General features: G+C 37.6%; 1 long non-coding RNA gene across 1 annotated transcript; it reads right to left on the minus strand.

The window, feature by feature from the left end:
• Nucleotides 1–14,916: 14,916 nt before the first annotated feature.
• LOC140140148 (uncharacterized) lies at nucleotides 14,917–20,519 on the minus strand. The gene is made up of 3 exons (XR_011857219.1): nucleotides 19,906–20,519; nucleotides 18,631–18,758; nucleotides 14,917–17,195 (listed from the first exon to the last, which is right to left on the minus strand). It is a non-coding gene; the product is annotated as an uncharacterized lncRNA (long non-coding RNA).
• Between the last annotated feature and the right edge of the window lie 1,837 nt (nucleotides 20,520–22,356).

Below are 22,356 nucleotides of genomic sequence, written 5' to 3' on the forward strand. Positions count from 1 at the left end.
ATTTTTCTGATTGAGTTAATATTACGAATTTGAAAGTATGCAGACTGACACATTTTCTTCACTTGTTCAGCCATTGTCATGTTTTCATCAAGGAAAATCCCCAAGTTGCGTGCAGAATGTGTAGATTTAATGTTGGCATCAGCAATTTGAATATGAGTATTTTGAATTTTATTGCGCATTCGCGGTGTTGTAAACATGATAAGTTCAGTTTTTTCGTCATTTAATTTTAACTTGTTCACAGTCATCCATGATTTAATATCAGCTGGATATACTATTTCATCAATGTCAATATCAGCAGTAGATAGCTGGATATACTACTTCATCAATGTCAATATCAGCAGTAGATAGCTGGATATACTACTTCATCAATGCCAATATCAGCAGTAGATAGCTGGATATACTACTTCATCAATGTCAATATCAGCAGTAGATAGCTGGATATACTATTTCATCAATGCCAATATCAGCAGTAGATAGCTGTATATACTACTTCACCAATGCCAATATCAGCAGTAGATAGCTGGATATACTACTTCATCAATGCCAATATTAGCAGTAGATAGCTGGATATACTATTTCATCAATGCCAATATCACCAGTAGATAGCTGGATATACTACTTCATCAATGCCAATATCACCAGTAGATAGCTGGATATACTACTTCATCAATGCCAATATCACCAGTAGATAGCTGGAATATCAGCAGTAGATAGCTGGATATACTACTTCATCAATGCCAATATCAGCAGTAGATAGCTGGATATACTATTTCACCAATGCCAATATCAGCAGTAGATAGATGGATATACTATTTCACCAATGCCAATATCAGCAGTATATAGCTGGATATACTACTTCATCAATGCCAATATCAGCAGTAGATAGCTGGATATACTACTTCATCAATACCAATATCAGCAGTAGATAGCTGGATATACTACTTCATCAATGCCAATATCAGCAGTAGATAGCTGGATATACTACTTCATCAATGCCAATATCAGCAGTAGATAGCTGCATATACTACTTCACCAATGCCAATATCAGCAGTAGATAGCTGGATATACTACTTCATCAATGCCAATATCAGCAGTAGATAGCTGCATATACTACTTCATCAATGCCAATATCAGCAGAAGATAGCTGGATATACTACTTCATCAATGCCAATATCAGCAGTAGATAGCTGGATATACTATTTCATCAATGCCAATATCAGCAGTAGATAGCTGGATATACTGCTTCATCAATGCCAATATCAGCAGTAGATAGCTGGATATACCATTTCATCAATGCTAATATCAGCAGTAGATAGCTGGATATACTACTTCATCAATGCCAATATCACCAGTAGATAGCTGGATATACTACTTCATCAATGCCAATATCAGCAGTAGATAGCTGCATATACTACTTCATCAATGCCAATATCAGCAGTAGATAGCTGGATATACTACTTCATTAATGCCAATATCAGCAGTAGATAGCTGGATATACTATTTCATCAATGCCAATATCAGCAGTAGATAGCTGGATATACTGCTTCATCAATGCCAATATCAGCAGTAGATAGCTGGATATACCATTTCATCAATGCTAATATCAGCAGTAGATAGCTGGATATACTATTTCACCAATGCCAATATCAGCAGTATATAGCTGGATATACTACTTCATCAATGCCAATATCAGCAGTAGATAGCTGGATATACTACTTCATCAATACCAATATCAGCAGTAGATAGCTGGATATACTACTTCATCAATGCCAATATCAGCAGTAGATAGCTGGATATACTACTTCATCAATGCCAATATCAGCAGTAGATAGCTGCATATACTACTTCACCAATGCCAATATCAGCAGTAGATAGCTGGATATACTACTTCATCAATGCCAATATCAGCAGTAGATAGCTGCATATACTACTTCATCAATGCCGATATCAGCAGTAGATAGCTGGATATACTACTTCATCAATGCCAATATCAGCAGTAGATAGCTGGATATACTATTTCATCAATGCCAATATCAGCAGTAGATAGCTGGATATACTGCTTCATCAATGCCAATATCAGCAGTAGATAGCTGGATATACCATTTCATCAATGCTAATATCAGTAGATAGCTGGATATACTGCTTCATCAATGCCAATATCAGCAGTAGATAGCTGGATATACCATTTCATCAATGCTAATATCAGCAGTAGATAGCTGGATATACTACTTCATCAATGCCAATATCACCAGTAGATAGCTGGATATACTACTTCATCAATGCCAATATCAGCAGTAGATAGCTGCATATACTACTTCATCAATGCCAATATCAGCAGTAGATAGCTGGATATACTACTTCATTAATGCCAATATCAGCAGTAGATAGCTGGATATACTATTTCATCAATGCCAATATCAGCAGTAGATAGCTGGATATACTGCTTCATCAATGCCAATATCAGCAGTAGATAGCTGGATATACCATTTCATCAATGCTAATATCAGCAGTAGATAGCTGGATATACTATTTCACCAATGCCAATATCAGCAGTATATAGCTGGATATACTACTTCATCAATGCCTATATCAGCAGTAGATAGCTGGATATACTACTTCATCAATACCAATATCAGCAGTAGATAGCTGGATATACTACTTCATCAATGCCAATATCAGCAGTAGATAGCTGGATATACTACTTCATCAATGCCAATATCAGCAGTAGATAGCTGCATATACTACTTCACCAATGCCAATATCAGCAGTAGATAGCTGGATATACTACTTCATCAATGCCAATATCAGCAGTAGATAGCTGCATATACTACTTCATCAATGCCGATATCAGCAGTAGATAGCTGGATATACTACTTCATCAATGCCAATATCAGCAGTAGATAGCTGGATATACTATTTCATCAATGCCAATATCAGCAGTAGATAGCTGGATATACTGCTTCATCAATGCCAATATCAGCAGTAGATAGCTGGATATACCATTTCATCAATGCTAATATCAGCAGTAGATAGCTGGATATACTACTTCATCAATGCCAATTTCACCAGTAGATAGCTGGATATACTACTTCATCAATGCCAATATCAGCAGTAGATAGCTGGATATACTACTTCATCAATGCCAATATCAGCAGTAGATAGCTGCATATACTACTTCACCAATGCCAATATCAGCAGTAGATAGCTGGATATACTACTTCATCAATGCCAATATTAGCAGTAGATAGCTGGATATACTATTTCATCAATGCCAATATCACCAGTAGATAGCTGGATATACTACTTCATCAATGCCAATATCACCAGTAGATAGCTGGATATACTACTTCATCAATGCCAATATCACCAGTAGATAGCTGGAATATCAGCAGTAGATAGCTGGATATACTACTTCATCAATGCCAATATCAGCAGTAGATAGCTGGATATACTATTTCACCAATGCCAATATCAGCAGTAGATAGATGGATATACTATTTCACCAATGCCAATATCAGCAGTAGATGGCTACTTCATCAACGCCAATATCAGCAGTAGATAGCTGGATATACTACTTCATCAATACCAATATCAGCAGTAGATAGCTGGATATACTACTTCATCAATGCCAATATCAGCAGTAGATAGCTGGATATACTACTTCATCAATGCCAATATCAGCAGTAGATAGCTGCATATACTACTTCACCAATGCCAATATCAGCAGTAGATAGCTGGATATACTACTTCATCAATGCCAATATCAGCAGTAGATAGCTGCATATACTACTTCATCAATGCCAATATCAGCAGAAGATAGCTGGATATACTACTTCATCAATGCCAATATCAGCAGTAGATAGCTGGATATACTATTTCATCAATGCCAATATCAGCAGTAGATAGCTGGATATACTGCTTCATCAATGCCAATATCAGCAGTAGATAGCTGGATATACCATTTCATCAATGCTAATATCAGCAGTAGATAGCTGGATATACTACTTCATCAATGCCAATATCACCAGTAGATAGCTGGATATACTACTTCATCAATGCCAATATCAGCAGTAGATAGCTGCATATACTACTTCATCAATGCCAATATCAGCAGTAGATAGCTGGATATACTACTTCATTAATGCCAATATCAGCAGTAGATAGCTGGATATACTATTTCATCAATGCCAATATCAGCAGTAGATAGCTGGATATACTGCTTCATCAATGCCAATATCAGCAGTAGATAGCTGGATATACCATTTCATCAATGCTAATATCAGCAGTAGATAGCTGGATATACTATTTCACCAATGCCAATATCAGCAGTATATAGCTGGATATACTACTTCATCAATGCCAATATCAGCAGTAGATAGCTGGATATACTACTTCATCAATACCAATATCAGCAGTAGATAGCTGGATATACTACTTCATCAATGCCAATATCAGCAGTAGATAGCTGGATATACTACTTCATCAATGCCAATATCAGCAGTAGATAGCTGCATATACTACTTCACCAATGCCAATATCAGCAGTAGATAGCTGGATATACTACTTCATCAATGCCAATATCAGCAGTAGATAGCTGCATATACTACTTCATCAATGCCGATATCAGCAGTAGATAGCTGGATATACTACTTCATCAATGCCAATATCAGCAGTAGATAGCTGGATATACTATTTCATCAATGCCAATATCAGCAGTAGATAGCTGGATATACTGCTTCATCAATGCCAATATCAGCAGTAGATAGCTGGATATACCATTTCATCAATGCTAATATCAGTAGATAGCTGGATATACTGCTTCATCAATGCCAATATCAGCAGTAGATAGCTGGATATACCATTTCATCAATGCTAATATCAGCAGTAGATAGCTGGATATACTACTTCATCAATGCCAATATCACCAGTAGATAGCTGGATATACTACTTCATCAATGCCAATATCAGCAGTAGATAGCTGCATATACTACTTCATCAATGCCAATATCAGCAGTAGATAGCTGGATATACTACTTCATTAATGCCAATATCAGCAGTAGATAGCTGGATATACTATTTCATCAATGCCAATATCAGCAGTAGATAGCTGGATATACTGCTTCATCAATGCCAATATCAGCAGTAGATAGCTGGATATACCATTTCATCAATGCTAATATCAGCAGTAGATAGCTGGATATACTATTTCACCAATGCCAATATCAGCAGTATATAGCTGGATATACTACTTCATCAATGCCTATATCAGCAGTAGATAGCTGGATATACTACTTCATCAATACCAATATCAGCAGTAGATAGCTGGATATACTACTTCATCAATGCCAATATCAGCAGTAGATAGCTGGATATACTACTTCATCAATGCCAATATCAGCAGTAGATAGCTGCATATACTACTTCACCAATGCCAATATCAGCAGTAGATAGCTGGATATACTACTTCATCAATGCCAATATCAGCAGTAGATAGCTGCATATACTACTTCATCAATGCCGATATCAGCAGTAGATAGCTGGATATACTACTTCATCAATGCCAATATCAGCAGTAGATAGCTGGATATACTATTTCATCAATGCCAATATCAGCAGTAGATAGCTGGATATACTGCTTCATCAATGCCAATATCAGCAGTAGATAGCTGGATATACCATTTCATCAATGCTAATATCAGCAGTAGATAGCTGGATATACTACTTCATCAATGCCAATTTCACCAGTAGATAGCTGGATATACTACTTCATCAATGCCAATATCAGCAGTAGATAGCTGGATATACTACTTCATCAATGCCAATATCAGCAGTAGATAGCTGCATATACTACTTCACCAATGACAATATCAGCAGTAGATAGCTGGATATACTACTTCATCAATGCCAATATCAGCAGTAGATAGCTGGATATACTACTTCATCAATGTCAATATCAGCAGTAGATAGCTGGATATACTACTTCATTAATGCCAATATCAGCAGTAGATAGCTGGACATACTACTTCATCGATACCAATATCAGCAGTAGATAGCTATATATTATACTACTTCATCAATGCCAATATCAGCAGTAGATAGCTGTATATACTACTTCATCAATGCCAATATCAGCAGTAGATAGCTGGATATACTACTTCATCAATGCCAATATCAGCAGTAGATAGCTGGATATACTATTTCATCAATGCCAATATCAGCAGTAGATAGCTGGATATACTGCTTCATCAATGCCAATATCAGCAGTAGATAGCTGGATATACCATTTCATCAATGCTAATATCAGCAGTAGATAGCTGGACATACTACTTCATCGATGCCAATATCAGCAGTAGATAGCTGGATATACTACTTCATCAATGCCAATATCAGCAGTAGATAGCTGGATATACTACTTCATCAATGCCAATATCAGCAGTAGATAGCTGGATATGCTATTTCAAGTTGCCAATATCAGCAGTAGATAGCTGGATATTAGTCAATGCCAATATCAGCAGCAGATAACAAACTAGACTACGTCATCAATACCAATATCAACAGAACTGAATACCAGGAAGCTGCATTACTTAATCAGTAGCGTAGATTTCTTTTTGACATTGGGGTGATGGAGTTGGGAAAAAATTCTTGAAGTATAGGGAATTCAGCAACTTGTGGTGATATAATAAGTTTATGGTACAAAGTGCGCAAAATTGGTACTTTGGGAGATAACATGCGGCCAAATATCAGGCTGAAATTTAAAATTTTAACCTTTCGTATTGAAGATATGGATTTTTTCCCCAAAACACCAAAAAAAATTAGGTCTTTTGGGGAAAAAAAATCCATATCTTCAATATGAAAGGTCAAAATTTTCAATTGATCGTCGGCTTTTCCTCCCAGCTATATACACTGTCTTTAAGAATATGTCATTAGATTTATAAAATTTACTTGGAGGACTGTTATATATAAAAAAAAATGTGAAAAATATCAAATTTTTAATAATTTGGCATAAAATTCGTATTATATCGTGATTTCAAAAAAAAAGAAAAATTATTTGATATCAGAAAGACATTTTTCGTATTCAGAATGCAATTCGATATGTCGTATGGGGTCTCATGTCCCACAAAAATACTGTCGAAACGCGCAAAACGCTCATTCCAGATCCCTTAATACAGACCTCAAAAATTTCAGGCCCCCTTTTTGACATGAAAATTAGAAAAGCATATAAACTCAATTTTCCCATGAAAATTTGTGGTCATTTTTTTCAAGGAAATTTTACAAAATTATTTCTAATTTTGATCAATCGGCTAAGGCGCCAAAAATTCTGCTGAGAAAGATTAAAATCTACATAAAAGGAGACAACTAAGCAGAGATTGTGCTAAAATACTAGAGACATTGCGATTTTCCAAACGCAGCACGTAGCACGTACGTTTTCGCGTACGTTTTCGCGTACGTTAATACGGTGTTGAATATTGCTAGTCTCGGTTCCAGACTGGATTGTGCTCATTCGACTATGATATTTGATCTAATCTAACAGCTTCTAATCTAGGTCGATAGAGGGCATAGTGATGAAAAAATAGCAGTAAGCTGAGTCTCCACATAAATTCAAACATTGTTTTTTGTGCTCCCCAAATATTATAGTTGCCCAAAAACATATATTTTGGTAGATTAAAGATCACTACATACATACATCATGACTTTACTTTCAAAATGAGACTTTTTCGTCCTGAAAATTGGGCGCGTTGCATGGACTTAGACATGAGGTAAAATCAGCATATTTCAACGTAGCATCTGCGTTTTTTATTCTACGTTGGATCCAAAATGGGAAATCGCAATGTATTTTTTTTAACGCAAAGTATCACACACATTTCAATGGGCAATCTCTGCGTGTGAATATTGCGTTTAAATTTAGTCCATTTTTAACACATCGCTGTACCTTTATTATAATGATTTGTTACAAACAAAAAGGATCATAATAATAATTAGACCTTCATACGTTCATTATCTTTGACTGTCTTTAATATATTGTGAAATGGACAAAATTTGTGCATTTCCAACGATGTATTTACGTCGATTTCGCACGTGGAATATCTTCAAAAATAGCTAAATACGTGACCTCGCTTCGATACAGGAGAGTGGTTTTGAATAGATCAACGTACGTCCGATGTCTACGTTTGGAAATCGCAATGTCTCTAGGTTAAAGACCACTAATAGGCCTGGGCGATACATTGAAATACGACGAGGAACTATTTGTTTTCATGGATTCGAAAAGACTGCATTAAAATCGCTGAAATTGATCAAGTTATATAGCCAACAAAGTACTTTTTAGAGTTTGATGCTTCAAAATCGTACATTTTCTCTCATTATAGGCCTATGACATTTTTGTTGTAAGAGTACCAAAATTCATACGCACGGCTTCGGTTTTTAGTAAACATTCGCCCTATCATATTGTAACTTTCAGCTTCGAGGGCGCACTGTCATTTTAAGGTGTTTACGGTTCAGTGCGTTAAAACAAGAAAAGCCTCAGGTCAACATAATTAATATGTTGAATTTTTGATCATTTGGCATCTAAATCATATAGTTTCACCTGATATTAGTGGCATTGAACTGTGAGAGTTCTGAATATGAGAAAATTCCACCCGAAATTAGGCATTTTCCCATTGAAACCCGTGTAATACATAATTAGTGGTGTTTAACCTAGAGAAACAGGCAGATGCGGAAAGTGATGAGTCTGTAATATCGCTTTAAACTTTCTGATCGGGACTGATGTATTAGATAGAAAAAACTCGCCGATACATGATGAAGTAACAATTTAGAGAAAATAATGTAAAACATTACTTCTAGAGTAGAAAGATGCAATGAATCGGGATGAGATTCTAAATGCTATCTTCAGTAGATGTTGCGAAAAAAATCCTAAAACGCGCACGGTTACTCTGCCCGAATTAAAAAAAAATCGGCATTCGCGCTATTAAAAAAAAGGGGTAAAAAGAGATAAAAATAGAGTGCCTTTATAAATTTTGTTCAGCTTCGTCATTTTTACATTTCTTTATAGGTCTGCAGTCAGCCTAATGCCGATTTTTCTCTGAGCGGGCAGCCCCGTTCAATGCAGTTTTGCCGTTTCGCGCCGTACTGAATCATCATCTACAACGCGTGCTAGTCAAGGTTTTTGTAATATTATTATTGTTATTATTATTTTTGCTTACTATCTTCTGAAGATAGCAATCTTGATCAGCTTCGTCATTTTAACATTTCTTTTTTAGCTTTGCATTCGGCCTAGTGCCGATTTTTATACTAAAAGATAATGTGTCGAGACATGCCGTAATTTGCTTGATTCTGGTGCCGGTGTCTATAGAGCTCCTGCATTGATTTACATAGGTTATATTAAAATTGAAATATCTCAAGAACCGAATACCGTATGACGCTGAAACAAACTTTGAAATAAAGCTTTTACATTTCTCTATCTGTTTCATGTTATTTTGGTGTTTGTCGGATTCGTGTGATTTTGCTATCAACTGCAGATAGCTCAAATTTAAATGCCCGTTGGTTGTCGTTTTTTTTGGTCAAATTAAAATGTCAAATGTTGCGATATTTTGTTTTGGTTTAATTTGGGACTATAGGCCTTAATTTTGAACTATATGAGATTCTAAATGCTAGGCCTATCTTCAGTAGATATAACGAAAAAAAATCCTTAAATGTGCACGGCTACTCTGCGCGAATTAAAAAAAAATCGGCATTCGGCCTATATGCCGCGCTATTAAAAAAATGGGTAAAAATAGAGAAACAGGCAGATACGGAAAGTGATGAGTCTGTAATATCGCTTTAAACTTTCTGATCGGGACTGACGTATTAGAAAGAAAAAAATCGCCGCTACATGATGAAGTAACAATTTAGAGAAAATAATGTAAAACATTACTTCTAGAGTAGAAAGATGCAGTGAATCGGGATGAGATTCTAAATGCTATCTTCAGTAGATGTTGCGAAAAAATCCTAAAACGCGCACTGTTACTCTGCCCGAATTTAAAAAAAAAATCGGCATTCGCGCTATTAAAAAAAAGGGGGGGAAAGAGGTAAAAATGGAGAAACAGGCAGATGATAATCTGTGCTTTATAAGTGCCGTTTTAAATTTTGTTCAGCTTCGTCATTTTATACATTTCTTTATAGGTCTGCAGTCGGCCTAATGCCGATTTTTTTTTTTTCGGCAACCCCGTTCAATGCAGTTTTACCGTTTCGCGCCGTACTGAATCATCATCTACAACGCGTGCTAGGCAAAGTTTTTTTTAAATATTATTATTATTATTATTATTTTTGCTTGCTATCTTCTGGAAGATAGCAATCTTGGTCAGCTTCGTCATTTTAACATTTCTTTTTTAGCTTTGCATTCGGCCTAGTGCCGATTTTTATACTAAAAGAAAATGTGTCGAGACATGCCGTAATTTGCTTGATTCTGGTGCCGGTGTCTATAGAGCTCCTGCATTGATTTACATAGGTTATATTAAAATTGTAATATCTCAAGAACCGAATACCGTATGACGCTGAAACAAACTTTGAAATAAAGCTTTTACATTTCTCTATCTGTTTTATGTTATTTTGGTGTTTGTCGGATTCGTGTGAATTTGCTATCAACTGCAGATAGCTCAAATTTACTGCCCGTTGGTTGTCTTTTTTTATTTTTTTTGTCAAATTAAAATGTCAAATGTTGCGATATTTTGTTTTGGTTTAATTTGGGACTATAGGCTTTAATTTTGAACTATATGAGATTCTAAATGCTAGGCCTATCTTCAGTAGATATAACGAAAAAATCCTCAAATGTGCACGGCTACTCTGCGCGAATTAAAAAAAATCGGCATTCGGCCTATATGCCGCGCTATTAAAAAATGTGTAAAAATAGAGAAACAGGCAGATACGGAAAGTGATGAGTCTGTAATATCATATCGCTTTAAACTTTCTGATCGGGACTGACGTATTAGAAAGAAAAAACTCGCCGCTACATGATGAAGTAACAATTTAGAGAAAATAATGTAAAACATTACTTCTAGAGTAGAAAGAGGCAATGAATCGGGATGAGATTCTAAATGTTATCTTTAGTAGATGTTGCGAAAAAAATCCTAAAACGCGCACGGTTACTCTGCCCGAATTTAAAAAAAATCGGCATTCGCGCTATTAAAAAAAAGGGGTAAAAAGAGATAAAAATAGAGTGCCTTTTTAAATTTTGTTCAGCTTCGTCATTTTTACATTTCTTTATAGGTCTGCAGTCAGCCTAATGCCGATTTTTCTCTGAGCGGGCAGCCCCGTTCAATGCAGTTTTGCCGTTTCGCGCCGTACTGAATCATCATCTACAACGCGTGCTAGTCAAGGTTTTTTGTAATATTATTATTGTTATTATTATTTTTGCTTACTATCTTCTGAAGATAGCAATCTTGATCAGCTTCGTCATTTTAACATTTCTTTTTTAGCTTTGCATTCGGCCTAGTGCCGATTTTTATACTAAAAGATAATGTGTCGAGACATGCCGTAATTTGCTTGATTCTGGTGCCGGCGGTGTCTATAGAGCTCCTGCATTGATTTACATAGGTTATATTAAAATTGAAATATCTCAAGAACCGAATACCGTATGACGCTGAAACAAACTTTGAAATAAAGCTTTTACATTTCTCTATCTGTTTTATGTTATTTTGGTGTTTGTCGGATTCGTGTGATTTTGCTATCAACTGCAGATAGCTCAAATTTAAATGCCCGTTGGTTGTCGTTTTTTTTTGTCAAATTAAAATGTCAAATGTTGCGATATTTTGTTTTGGTTTAATTTGGGACTATAGGCCTTAATTTTGAACTATATGAGATTCTAAATGCTAGGCCTATCTTCAGTAGATATAACGAAAAAAAATCCTTAAATGTGCACGGCTACTCTGCGCGAATTAAAAAAAAATCGGCATTCGGCCTATATGCCGCGCTATTAAAAAAATGGGTAAAAATAGAGAAACAGGCAGATACGGAAAGTGATGAGTCTGTAATATCGCTTTAAACTTTCTGATCGGGACTGACGTATTAGAAAGAAAAACTCGCCGCTACATGATGAAGTAACAATTTAGAGAAAATAATGTAAAACATTACTTCTAGAGTAGAAAGATGCAGTGAATCGGGATGAGATTCTAAATGCAGAGATGTATCGTTCGAGTCCGGACTCGGACTCGAGTCCACTCGAGTCCACTTTTTGTTGGACTCGGACTTGGCTCGGACTCGGACACAAAAAGACTCGGCTCGGCTCGGACTCGGACACAAAAGGACTCGGACTCGAAGGCGAGTCCAGTCCGAGTCCAGTCCAATGTCCAAATCTATGTAAAATGTGAAATGATTATCTAAAAATGTAAAAATAGATCTCAAATTTGTTGACTTTACTTATTTGGCCATTTTCCAAATTAATTGGGGCTGTCAAATCTGTGACCTGTTATTATCCTACATCCACCAAATTATTTAGATTTATCTGTCACTGCAGAATCATATTTTTGTTATCATTTAAAATGAAATAATTGATAAATTAATCAAATGCATAATTTTATTAAATATTTGGACTATATAAAATTTCTACAATGTAAGACTTCTTTCATGGAACTTTCCAATCCATTAAGCACTTGAAAGAGAAACATGCACACTGGACCATACATCTCAGCTCCCACTCAGTAGGGCTATAGTTTGCATCTGCTCAGGAAGTGAGTACACATGACATTTGTGTGGGCCAATTTTGAAAATATGTTTAGAATTATAAAGGTGAATTTCTGTTAGTATTATTATTATTATAATGATGATGATGTTAATTTTCTATAATGTATTTTAATATATTGCAATTCATTTACATGTAATACTGCACACAGCCTATAGGTATGCCAGGCAAACCTATCTGCTAGTCAGCCAAATTCGCCTAGAACACAATACATATTTACATAGAAATTTAAAAGAACAGGTAGGTCAAGGAAACCTACATAAATATGTTGTCTATACTTCACTTGACCCAAATATATGAATTTTTATGGCGATGAGACACTCGCACATGGAATTTTAGAGGGATTTTGACCCGGATTTTGATAGCAGTTCCACATAGAAAAGCTGCTATCATCATGAGACTAAGATCTAGAAACACCACCGAAATCCCAGACAAACTAGTACCTAGACCAGTGACTTGACTCGCGTAGTGAAGCCAACACTGCTTAGCAACGACTTGAACAAGGACGCATACCCGGACGCAAGCAAGCAGATAATGTTCGCGTCTACAGAACATGTTGCATTTGACGCGGGCGATAATGGCGCAGTAACCACGCAACCGAGAGCGTCAGAATGTACGCGATTATCTCCGCGCCTAGTAACCCCGTCAATCCGTCAGTATCACCTTGGATACGGGGCTTCACCTCTCAGGCGCTGTGGTAAGGGATGGGCAGTCATAGGTCTAGGTGGTATTTCTATGACCGAAATGCTGTTTTGTTAGCTGAATCTTTTTGATGAAAGTCAATCTTTGACAAAATAAGATGTAACTTTGCTACGGAAAGTGCTAGGACAAAACAGTTTTCAGTTTTGACTTTCTTTACTCAAGGGCTTTAATTTGATATATAAAATGATGCAGTTTGATGGCAAATTTGAATTCACCTGGCATACCTACAGCCTTGTCCCTAGGCGCAATTAAGTTACCTGTGAGTTTACATGTAGTGTGCTACACACACACACAAAATACCCCCACATGCCTGCTGTCTAGGTACTAGGTGGTCTGATATACATGTAGTTTTTACCTTCAGGAGTAACCTGTTCATGGACATGGCTTTTGAAGAAAGTGTGTACGGTTGGTTGGTTGAGTCAACAGTGTTGGGTGGGGTTTGGTAGAGTGGTGTGTGGTGTGATGCAGTGAGTGACCTTCTCATCACATTTCTACAATTTTATCATCAAAATGCCATAAAATTATGCGGAAACTTTAAAATTGACCTTTTTCAGCAAATTTGTATTGTAAATTTTTCAAATAAGAAATAAAATATAAAATTTTGCTCCATTTTTGCAAATAATGACCCATTTTTTCAAAATGTTGTACCAAATGACCCCTTCTTTCAAAATTTTATACCCAATTACCCCTTTTTCATTTTGTTATACCCAAACTAAGCAATGCCAATAGGTAGATACCTGTCACATTAAAGTTGAATGAACCCCCCCACCACCACCACCACCGGGCATGGACTCTCACCCCGAGTCCGGACTCGAGCCGGACTCGAGTCCGGACTCAGGTCTTATTTTTGTTGGACTCGGACTTGGCTCGGACTCGGCACCCCTGGACTTGGACTCGAGTCCAGACTCGGACACAAAAGGACTCGGACTTGGCTCGGACTCGGATACAAATGGACTCGGCTCGGCTCGGACTCGGACAAGCTGGACTCGGGTACAAGTCTGTCTAAATGCTATCTTCAGTAGATGTTGCGAAAAAATCCTAAAACGCGCACTGTTACTCTGCCCGAATTTTAAAAAAAAATCGGCATTCGCGCTATTAAAAAAAAGGGGGAGAAAGAGGTAAAAATGGAGAAACAGGCAGATGATAATCTGTGCTTTATAAGTGCCGTTTTAAATTTTGTTCAGCTTCGTCATTTTATACATTTCTTTATAGGTCTGCAGTCGGCCTAATGCCGATTTTTCTCTGGGCGGGCAACCCCGTTCAATGCAGTTTTACCGTTTCGCGCCGTACTGAATCATCATCTACAACGCGTGCTAGGCAAAGTTTTTTTTAAATATTATTATTATTATTGTAGCGGATTCAGAAGAGAGATGGCGCCCTTCAGTTATTTCAGGTCACGTGATATCAGGGTATATAAACCGGTGCGCCGATCTAGCCTGAATCCTTCTGGCCTCTAATGGCGGCGCCTTTTTTTACCCACAATCCTTCACGTTGCCTTAGTCCAACATGCAGTCAGTGTATGATTCAAACAAAAATACATGATTAAACAAGTCTTACATTTTTATAATAAAAACATTATTTAAAATTAGAACATTTTACTGGCAGTGTCAAAACTGTATTATTTTGAATAGGCATACTTAACATTAAACATATTTTTTTAAAGGAATATCAACATTGAATAATAGGCCATGCCATTTAATAGTTTGTATCAAAGAACAGTTTGTCTTTACAAGAATCATAATAAAGCAGCCAGCTTATAAATTACATTGTGGTACAATGTAGGTAGTCAAACAGGAAATAGCAACATTCAAAGCATTGTACAATGTAGGCTACACTTCACATTCTTAAAATTAGGTAAAAAAGGTAGAATAGCCTATTCATAAAAATTTTAAGAAACATAAATTCCAAACAAAATATATATGATCTTTCAGCCCCAATATTTCACAGGGACAATGAGAAAAATATGAACTTAGGGGCTGTGCAATAATTATGAGCCCTGGGGAGGGTAAACTCGGGGGAGGGGGGGGCAAGAATTTTTGGTGAGCCGAAAGCGGGGGGGCAAGCACTTTTTGGCAAGCCAAGAGGGGGGGCCATGCGATTTTTGGCACACATTCATGGGGCGCCTTTTTAATAAAACGCTCTAAAAAGGCTTAGGAAAACAGTACGAAAACGCTTAATATATGCAAATTTTTTAAACCATTTAAAGTTTGCAAATTGGGATCCCAAAAAGCGATTTTTGGCGGGCCGAGAGGGGGGGGGCAAGCGATTTTTGGCGAGCCGTTTGGAAATTTTACCCCGGGGGGGGCTCATAATTATTGCACAGCCCCTTACAATGTACACTGATACCAAAATCTCCATTTTGATGGAGAAAAGTGGAGATGAGGCTGTTGAGTTTACCATTCTCCTTTATTTCTCAGGACTAGAGGAGCAGATGAGAATTTTAAAACAATTTAAACCATTTGAATTTTACAAAGATGAAAAACATTGGTTTGAACACCCTATAGGGCCTACTTTGATATAAAATTGGATCAATTGAGCCCATATTTATTGGTCGAGCTACGAGTTTTCAAATATTGGACGAGACGTAGTCGAGTTCAATATTTTAAAACTCATAGCGAGACCAATAAATATTGGGTGTAAAGCATCCAATTTTATCATTATTATGTTTTAGATCCAATATTTTCACACACTTGGATTCATCAAAACATAATATTGACTGGCATTGATCCCCAATTTTATTTAGTTAAAACCCTATATTATTGAAAAGTGCATTCTTATTTCATTTTCACTATCTACAATTACGCCCCAAAAAATTGATAGCTTGTCCTAGATCACTTTCAGAAGTTGGGTCAGTGGGACTCGGAAGTTTTGTTTAAAAAGTACATGTACCGTATTCGTCCGAGTATTAGTACCATGTTTGATGAGTAAACCCCCAATTGGGATTTTACTTTGGATTTGTAGTGTCCCTGGACCTAGAGCTGAATGCTGGGATCATTCATGGTTGACTTTGTAAAAAACAATAATAATAATAATAACATGATTTCAAAATGCATTGGATTTGTATCAATTTTGAAACCATTAATAGACCATGACATCATTGACATGAATACAAATTATAACTTTACTTCTTTACATATTTAAGACACAAAACGTTATTTTTTAAAGTCAACCATGAATGATTCTAGCATTTGGCTCTAGGTCCAGGGACACTCCAATCCGGAAAAATTTTATTTTTATTTTGTAAAATTAAAATTAAATTTTCAAAAAAAGAAAGAAAAAGTTCTACAGTCGGTCGGATGAGACGGTTGATCGGACGAGGACAAGCAAACAACTTTTTTTGCCTAATATGAACACTATTAATGAAATTGCCCAACACTGCTGATTTACCAATAACATTGTCCAGTCCACAGGTACATACACATAGTACATGCATGACCAACAACACTTCCATCTCTGCTAGAGCTGTAACAGAGTTATAGTCTGAATAGTCACATACATAGTTTATCAAGGTATGGGTGTGGAGTATCTGTAAACTTGATCAGGGTAAGGGTGTGGGCGTGTGGCCCAGGGTGCGATTGTGGTCAGTATTTCAAAATTATATGAGTTCCACTGTGGTAAAGTCCGGTGGTGGTTTTTTTTTCTTTGTTGAAGGTGTATGTGGATTTGCCATGGCCGACGGGTACCTTTTCAGCTAATTTGGTACATATCTCATTCTCTTATCTTGCTTTAGCTTCTTGCTGCAGGTGGTTCCTTTCAGTTCCAGCAGTACAAGTTCAAATTTCATCTGTAAAAAAAAATCAATTAAAAATATTTTTAATTTAATACATTTTTCTTACCAAGATTAAATTGAACAATTAATCTACCGAGCCCACAAAGTGGCATGGAAAGAAAACATATCTTGGGCCCGATTTAGTAGCTTGGGCCCCAGACTTAGTAGTTCAGGCCCCAACTTATTAACTTGGGCACGAGATAGTAACTTGGGCCCTCGCTCTAGTAGCTTGGACCCCGACTTAGTAAGTTGGGGCCTTGAGAGTTACTACGTCGGGGCACAAATTACTAAGTTGGGCCCTAAATTACTATTTCAGGGCCCTAAGTTTCTATCTTCAGGCCCCAAATTACTAAGTCAGGGCCCTGTGTTACTAAGCTGGGGCCTAAAGCTACTAAGTTAGGGCCCTGAATCTCCTGAGATTATTTTTTTCTTTCCTTGCCACTTCTGGAGCTCCATAACAACCTGGAATATTGCAATGCTAAATGATTCCATGAAATTTGAATGCTCTCATTTGATTTTGATTTTGAATTATGCATACGGTACATATTAAGCCAGGGATTTTTGGGCGGGCTCGCGGGTACCCACCCGAAATTACGTTACTCGGGCAGGAAATACCCTGCCCGGGTGCCCGAAATTCAAAAAAAAAAAAAAAAAGATTTTTTTTCCGGTTTTGTAGTGTCCCAGGACCTAGACCTAAATGCTAGGATCATTCATAGTTAAAATAAAAAAAAAATTGCATGATTGTTTGTTTTTAATATAAAATTGATAATTTGTATTCATGTCATACTCGATTAATGATATCAAAATGCATTCAAATTCAATAAACATCATGCAATTTTATTTGAGGTCAACCATGAATGATCCTAGGCCTAGGTCCAGGGACACTACAAAACCGAAAAATTAAATAACTTAAAAAAAAAATTGATTTTTTCTTTGTTGCAATTTCGGGTACCCGGTTACCTGCCCGAAAAATGCACTGGGTACCCGCCGCTATCCGGGCACAAAATTACCTGAAATGTTGAAATTCAGTAACCAATGTTCATTCTATGTGATCCAATTATGCATAATGCACTTACTTGTAAACGTTTCAGCAAACACTGTTGCTTTTGTCAACACTTGACGAGGAATGACATTTGATTGAATTATAATAAGAATAATTTGGTATATAATTTTACAGAGTCCTTCGATACCAGGGGTCAAAATTCATGGGGGGAAAAGGCAATTCTCCCCTCAATTCTCCCAAAATAGCCCCCATGGAAAAAAAATTGTCAATGGCAAAATACACACATGAGGGCTATTTTGATTGGAATCTGTCCCGGAATCTGTCAAAAATAGCTATTCAAAAAAGTATTTTGAGGGCTGCCCAGAACATACATTCATTTGCCTTAGACCGTACGGCATAATCCTTCATATAAAAACAATAAAAATTTATTAAACTCATTGTACGTACCAGATTTTTGATGATTCACAGTTGAGTTCTCCATACACCATGATTTGAAGTCACAATGACTCAACATCTCCAGAATGCAGTTGCTGTAACTGTCCAGTTCACTTCAAGTTGACATCACTGATTACAACCTAGTTGTGAAAATTCAAAAATTAGATTTTAAAATTGAGCAACCTTTAATAAGAAAATTTCCTCCCTGTTTCAGGGTCAGAATTTTTCGCAAAGATTCTCGTATTAAACAGATTTACGTGAATCAAAGTTGATTCTTGCAAACGTTTGTAGTTTACACAGAAGATGATTTGCTGGAATCAAATGATTCCCGCAAATTTATTCTGCAAGAATCAATATTGATTCGCGCACTGTTCGGTTTTTATTTGGCGGAAATTATTCGGCTTTTGTTACTGCGCGCATCAATGTCCTTCTCACGATTGCGTAAATTAAAGCGTGCACCAGGGCTGTCAACTCTCACGCACTGGCTGGGAGTCTCACGCATTTGGTCATTTTCTCACGGTCTCACGCCAAGGTTGTATAATCTCACGCAAAGAGCTGTAAAATTAGTAAAATCTCATAATTTGATGTCCATACCCCCCCAATCACACACACAATTTTTCAAGCAGCATGGCTTACATAGCCATGGGTCAAAATGAACAGTGTATTTGCAAAAAATAATTCCGCCCCGGTATGGAAGTGTCTCACGCCTACAGTCTGTCCACATAGAAGTACAAACCAAATTTGTGGGATCGGGGGCCGATGCTTTGCGTCACACGCGAACGCGACGCGTAAAGAGCGTACTCCGCAAATACAAATCGCGCAGCAGTTGGCGCGCCAAAGAAGCATTGCACTGAAATAATTATTCTCATAGGCCTACCTCCAGTTTCCGAGGTCTATTTACTTCGTACTTCTAAGTGGACAGACTGTAGCAATTCCAAAGTTGACAGCCCTGGCGTGCACCGATCATTACGTAATGCACAACTAGCGTAAACATTGCGCCCAGCCGCGTACAAGCCATTCTATATCATTACACGGCGTTATTTTTCCGCCTTATATAAACCGAACAAACTTTAATTAATATATTTATTTTATTGCACCGTGGTAGGCCTAGTTAGGAGTCTAGCCTAGCATGCCTAGCCTCCGAATACTATCAATCATGCTATCGTTTTGCTTTGAAATTCAGTCAAGAGACACTGTTCTTACCCCGTAAAAGATATGGCCTGTACAAAATGAAGTAATCATGCACATCCTATGTATGTTTCAATGACACTTGAATACCATGCTTACCGTATTAAAATCCGAGGCACTCGGTACTGTAGTTTGTACGGTGTGAATGCATGTCATCACTGTGGTGAGTGGCGACGATCTTTCCTCCTCAAAATCAAGGCAATTATTATGACTTGACGGGGTGCAAATGGTCTCAGTGTGTTGCAAATATAAAAGTGTTTCCCATGAATACTTTCAAAGACATATACATCATCGCAAAGTTCATTAAAAAGTGAAAATTTGAGAAATATGTAATGGCGATAACAACGGTAACTCCAAATTGATGGCAAAGAAGGTTTAAAACGGGGGATTCGATCCGCTTATGAAAAAATGAAGACGCGTACGCGACGAGTGGATTTTAGCTGATTTTGTAGTTGGTTGTTAATTTGTTTGTACGCAACATACAGGGAACTTAAAAATAAACTGCCGAGTACTGGTTAAGCGTCAGATCAGGGCTCTGAAGTGTTTATCAGGTTTATGATTCCGCGTCTCCGCGCGCAATGACGTAATCAAAATCTACTAAATATTCAAATTTCACTGCTCCTGTTTTAGAACGTTGTTTGCTCCAGTCCTCAATACAGCACAGTGGAGCGGCCGTGCGTGAGTATTAGAGGACTGGAGGATCGAGTCTAGCGCCGATCATTCTTGGCTCTTCCATACCCTGCGACCGTCGAGGCAGGTTGGTCAAGACATATATCTCTCTCTCTGCATCAATGACCACTACTACCGCTCCCCAGCCGATCACTTGGATCAGCCCAGAACCCTAATAAAGGATGAGAACAATGACATAATTATATCAAACGTCTGACTCATTAGTGTGACTAGTATTATAGTATTCATAAGACTGTGCGGATTGGCCGCACGCCCACGTCATCACCAAGTTGCCTTAGACGCTCGCTACCAGTTTCCGCCACATTGGTGAGCAGCGGTGGGATTGCAAGTCTTAACGGAGCAGAACAACAAGAAATAACATCATGAATTACTCCGGAGCGCCGGATTTATCATGAACTACTTAGAGAGCCGGAGTGCCGGATTTATCATGAATCACTCCGAGAGCCGAGAGATACAGGACACTGAAGAACTCAAAACGATCATGTAGTAACCAGTTTGAGAGAAGCGTCGTTCGCCCGCAGGGTACGGAAGTGACACAGCGTCGGATAAATTATTGATTACATCCGATAGCACTAAAAAGAGAACGAATGAGAAAAGTAATTCAAAATCATAAGAAAATCACCGGAGTACATTAATGAGAACTGTAGCAGAATGAACTTTTCGCCGGATATGTGCATGTTGATAAAAATCGGATCAAGTCCTCCTTCACTGTTGCCGAACAATGTTAATTAAACAGTAATGAGAGACTCCCACGAGGAAATTGAGATGCCGTGTAGGAGCAGTACTGAGAGACTCCCACGAAGAAATTGAGATGTCGTGGTCGATGCAGTGATGAGAAACTCCCACGAGGAAAAATAGAGATGCCGTGGTAGGAGAAATTATGTAGCAGACTCCCACGAAGAAGGATGCCGTGGTTGGAGCAGAGTCCGGAATGGAAAGCGGACCAAGGGGAATTAATTTAGTAGTTTTATAGTTTCGGCAATGTGTAAAGCGAGAGGTTGAAAGAAATTCTGCACATGGGAGCTGAGCCTCCAGCACATGCGAATATGTGTAGTGTATAAATAACAGGATTGTTATCAAGTTGTATCCGGCAGGATAGCTTGTATCCGGCAGGATAGCTTCATCCGTATCCGGCAGGATAGATTCATCCGTATCCTGCAGGATAGCTTCTATCCGGCAGGATAGCTTCTGATCCGGATCCTACGGATTCATCCGAATCCGGCAGGATAGCTTCATCCGTATCCGGCAGGAATCCTTATCGGGCAAGTTGATCCGGCGAAAATAAATACGTGTCTCCGGAGAAGTTGCTCCGGTGGGAATGATTACCGATGATCCAGAGAAGTTGCTCCGGCGTAGAAATTGAAACAAGCAAGAACTGCGGGGAATTACTGTGAACTAATGCGTGATTGGTAATTTGCATACATGGTCAAAATAATTATGTGATTCCAGTTGTAAAATGTTCTAAATTTCATATGATTGTCCATTTTCATTTATCCCTTACATTTTTCATCTCATTCCATCATCCGTCCATCACAACACATTCCGGTCATAATTCATCCCATCTTCACCTTCCAAACCATAACATTAGTTAATACAATGTTATAATAATTCTTGATTATTGAAACAATTTAATTTAACAATGTCTATTGCTCCAACAAAACTTGGCTCTTTTAGTACTCCGGAATTTCGGAGCATGATCTCGTGTACAAAGTGAAATCCTATTGTTGTGTGAGATACACAAGTATTGGTGTTTGGGAAGATCTGATTGTTTAGTTTAAACAATATAAATGCATTGATGGTGGTAAATCATTTATTCCGGATTCCGGGAATTGTTGGATCATCGGTTGTGATCCCTGTTGT

This window comes from Amphiura filiformis, chromosome 18 (assembly GCF_039555335.1).
Source record: "Amphiura filiformis chromosome 18, Afil_fr2py, whole genome shotgun sequence".
NCBI lineage: Eukaryota > Metazoa > Echinodermata > Ophiuroidea > Amphilepidida > Amphiuridae > Amphiura > Amphiura filiformis.